Source organism: Rattus norvegicus, chromosome 7, assembly GCF_036323735.1.
Source record: "Rattus norvegicus strain BN/NHsdMcwi chromosome 7, GRCr8, whole genome shotgun sequence".
Taxonomy (NCBI): Eukaryota; Metazoa; Chordata; class Mammalia; order Rodentia; family Muridae; genus Rattus; species Rattus norvegicus.
In genome coordinates this window covers 4,761,324-4,766,491 of record NC_086025.1, presented here as the reverse complement: position 1 = coordinate 4,766,491, position 5,168 = coordinate 4,761,324, and positions in this window count along the sequence as shown.

Below are 5,168 nucleotides of genomic sequence, written 5' to 3'. Positions count from 1 at the left end.
GCTCAGTCTATGAGGAGGCTGATGTCTCAACTTGTCCTCAGTATATTCTTCAATCCTGAATAAGCTGGCTCTGATTGCGTTTGAAAAAATGGACATGCTAGTAAGGAAAGTGCAAGCAAGTTACAAATAACAGCTTCTTTATTCCAGTCCTAAGTTAGTCTTCTAGAAGAAGGAATGGTCCAGATTTTATCTGGATTAAATTTGGGGCTTAAAGGTGTAATTTCTTTCCTCACAGATTCAGACTGAGTTAAGCAGAAGTCCCTCGCAGTTGTGCCCTCTACTTTTGGTTTGAGTTAATTCCAAATGAAGTCCAAGTTGAAAACGAAGAACAGCAATCATAATCATATTACCTGGAGAGCAGTTTTACCCTGAAAGATGGAATGATAGAAATGATGGTAATGAAAAAATAAATCTAGTTTTCTCTAGACCTCATGGTCATGATGACTTTTAAGGGGCTCTTTATGACCATAGATTCTTCAAATACGACTAAATAACTTACCTTTCTTTTTTCTTTTTTTTTTTTTTGAAGGACATGGGGAGGAGTAATCACTTTCAAAAAGTGTTCTCTCCATAAGTATGGATTGAAATTCAAATAATTATAATCTATCTAAAAATATTTGTTCCAAAATGAAGATAAGAGAGGGTAAACTAGTAATCTTTAAAGAAAAAATAAAAAAGGTCCAAAACAGCAACTATGTAGGACCTGACAGAAAGAGGTTCTGTCAGGCCATTTGATTTTGCTCTTGAATTTCTCCAGTTCAATTTTTGGTCATTCCATGCATTGTGAAATGGAAAATCCTTCTTCCCTTAAACAAGAGAAACCACGGAAGACCACTGTCTGCTCTTGTTTGTAAAGAACAAGTAGAAGCATCCAACTACTTTCAAAGCAAAGTGCTTTATTTTAGGATTTGAAGTTTCTCCTAGTGTCAGAGAAGCAGGGTTGGAGGCAGCAATACTAGGAAACAGGAACAAGAAATCTTCCATTTACATAAGCCTTTGAGGTTTCTCAGAACATCAGTTTCAACAAACTTGTCTCTATGTAGGATTATTTCTGTCTAATTCATAGTTGTCTTTGCATTTTAAGTATTTTAATCAACAATATTTTATTATATATTTTCAGACTATTGTTAGGGGAAGTTTTCCCAGATTTTGTCACAGTGTGTTTTTATTGCAATACAATACAAACACAGTATGTTTTTATTGCAATATAATTCATACTATATTCTGCATTTATGAATGCATTTATCAGTCTTAAGAGTCTTGCTATATTTTTAGAGTTTTAACAATAGTATCATCACATCTACAAATGAGAACATTTTGACTTCTCCATTTTCATTTGTATTCCCTGGATTTTCCTCATTTTTCATAATGTTCTAGCTAAGAATACACATACTGTACTTCATAGGTATGAAAACAGTGTATATTCTTGTTTTGTTCCTGACTGTAGTGGAACTGCTTTGAATTTTACTCCCTTTAGCATGATGCCAGAGGTGGACTTTCTGTACCTTGCCTTTATTATGTTGAACTACGTTTTCTGTAGCTATAGCTTCTCTAGGACTTCTGTCATGAATGAATGTTGGATTTTGTTACAGGAGAATTTTTTCCATGGAATAAGATGATGGTGTCTTTTGTGCCTTTAACCATTTTATTTAGTATAATACTTTTGTGTATATATATATATATATATATATATATGTTAAATTAAACTGGTATGACTGGGTTTAAGAAAGCTTACCTGGTCGAAGATTATATTTAATATGATCTTGAATCTGTTCACAAGGATTTTATTGACAATATGTGTGTATAGGTGGAAATTAATCTGTGATACTCTCTCTTCTTCTCTTTCTCTGTCACTTGTCTGTAATTCTATTTCACTCTCTATTTCCCTTCTCGTTTGCCTCTTTCTTCCCCTGTCTAGTTCTCTCTCTTTTTTTTCCTCTGACAATTGCTAGGTAATACCAGATTCAACATAGAATTTTAATGTATCACATTATTTTGGCTACTTTATGGAACAGTCTAAGAAACTTTGAATGCTCTTTAAATGCCTTATCAAATTGTAAAACTGAATACATGAGGTCTGATGATCTTTTTGGTGGGAGATTTTAAATACCTGCCTCTATGTCATTGGTTAGTATGGTGCTCTTTAAATTATGCACCTTGAGCTATTTTAATATTGTTATATCAAATACATCCAATAAATCATGAATACTTTAAAAGAATACTCTAGTTTTAGTAATGTACATATAAAAAGACTTGTGTTTTCTCCATGTCTCCTTTCTTCTCATTAATTCTATTGATTCCATCATTTCTTTTACCTAACTTGGTCACATATTATGACAATCTTGCTAATATTTCCAAGACCTAGCTCTTCCTATCATTCACTATATTTTTGTCCTCATTTTATTGATTTAAGCCATGATGAGTTGGATGTACATGTTATACCCCTTCCACAAGGCTCAAAGGCCACCCTGAAATATGGGGCAAAAAGACTGTAAATGCCCAAATTGAGAGGGTATTGGAGGGATAAAGTATCTTTTGCATAAGAGGAATGCTGCCCTCATGACATATAGTAGTTATGATTCCCTGCACAGCTTCAAGCTAGTCAACAGTCAAGAATGCACTGAAAAGGCCTGAGACCTCCTACTCCTAACTGACATATTATGGACGCTTGACTTCTTCTTTGTGAGGGTTAAACAATTTTTGTAAGGGTTTATCATGGGGATGTAGACAGTAATTTAATTTAGAAGATATACAAACATAGGATTCAAAGATATAGAGAATGATGTGAATGAAATAAATGGGAGATTTATCATCAAAATACAGTGGTGGAAATTCCCAAACAATAAAACATTTAAAGTATTATGAAGTAGTAAAGTAGTATTTAAAGTATTATTTAAAATATTATGGACAGAGAGAATGTTTTATTATATAGGGATGCTCATTATGTTACTTTAATGAATTCAATCAATTGTCTTCCAATTCTGAGTTCAATGAGAGACCATTATTTAATTTGCCATTAATAATTTTTTAAATGGCCATTTATGGAAATAGTAAACATTATTTCCATGTATACATTCAACAATGGGCTTATATAAAACGTATTTGAAAAACTAAAACAATGTATATCAAGAAAAACATAATTCAAATGGGCTACATATATAAGCACAATATTCAGACTTGAAAAAACTCAAATGACTTAGAAACTCATAATAAATATTTATCCTTTTTGGACATTACAGAAATGCAAATCAACTTTTTCCGAGGTTTTTTTTCATACCTCTCAGAATATATTAGTTTAATACCACAAGAGAGAATTCACGTTTACTAGGTTACGGAGAAAGGAGAACATTTAGATTCCCTGGTGGCAATGCAAATTTCTTTAGCAACATTGGAAATCAGGACGCTGCTTCTTCAGGAAGGTAGGAATGGGCATACCTCACGGTACAACTCCAGGGCATGTATGCAAATATTGATTCATCCTAGTATAGAAACTCATGCTCCACCATGTTCAGTGAAGCTCTATTTTAATATTCAGAATTTGAAAATATTCAAGTTGTCCCTTAACAGATGAATGTATAAAGAAAATGTGGTATGTTTACAGATTGGATTGCTGCTTTATAACTACAAACGGAAAAAGGAAAACATGTAATTTTCAGGACCATGAATGGATCTTGTAAAAGTCATTTTGGATAAGGTGATCTAGTTCAAAAAGGACAAATGGGATACATATTCACTTTAATGTGACTGTTAATTCTTCAATCTGTGTAACTCTATGATCAGTTTAGTGTAAGACACTAGGAAAGTGGACCAGAATGTCCTCAGTTTGGGAAGTACAAATTTACTCATGGAATGCTTAGGGACACTGTCAGGAACAGGAATGTCAAATGTGAAGAGACAGGAAAGAAGGTGACAATGGAGGGAATATAGAGAGGAACAGCTAAAATTGAGGGACATTTGAGGCATTGATTAGAAGCCCAATGGATCAGAAATACAAATTATTTTTTCAAATATTTTATAAAGGTAACTAAAGATGTATGATAGGTGCAAGGACAGAAGATAAAATATTGAATGAGTTCTTCTATGTGAAATTTCAATAAAAAGTAAGTCACAAAAATTATGGAATCTATATAACAGATAATGAATATCTGGTCCTTATGCAGACATATGTGAACATCTCTGTTGGAAACAAAAATATATTATATTATAAATATTACATATGCATACACACAAATATTTGTATATATGTATATATATGTATGTATGTATATATATATATATGTATATCCATTTATTTGTTTACATTACTGACGTCATCTCCCAAACTTGTCTTTCTTCCTTTAATCCCCCAAGTCATTCCGATCCTCTTTTTATATAAATGAAATAGCTGCATGCCTCTGGTTTTCTTGAAATTTATCATCAGCTGCAACTAGAGAACAAAGATTATGAATTTCAACACCCTTGGAGAGATATATATGTTTTATTATTATTGTTTATGGTCATTTGTTGTTCTTCTTGATAATGCTAATTTTGTGCTGAGGCCTCATCAATATATTTGAGAGCTCCTTTTTTAGGGGACGTGGGGAGGGTTTTTTTTTAGGTTTTTGAATTTTTTTCATTTTTATTGTATATTTTCTTTAACTACATTTTAAATATTATCTCCCTCCCACATTTTACCTCAGGAAATCCCCTATATTATCCCCCTAACCTCTGCCTCCATGAAGGTGTCTCCAAACATCCCACCCACTTTCTCCCAACTCTTGATGTTTGTTTGTATGCATTATCACCAGAGGCCAGCAGATGCTGGATTGCTCCTACAACTGAAATGAAAGAGGATTGTAAATTACCCTTTAGGTTGTCTGGTAATTAAATAATTTTTAATAAAATACATTTTATTAGATATGTTTTTATTTATTTACATTTCAAATGTTATCCCCTTTTCTGGTTTCCCATCCAGAAACCCCCATCCCATATCCCCTCTCCCTTCTTCAATGAGAGTGTTCCCCACCCAACCATTCACCCTTTCCCACCTCCCTACACTGACATTCCCCTAGAATGCAGGGCCCAGCCTTGGCTGGATCAAAGGCTTCACCTCCCATTGGTGCTGAACAAGGCCATCCTCTGCTACATATGCCCCAGAGGCATGGGTCTGTCCATGTGTACTCTTTGGA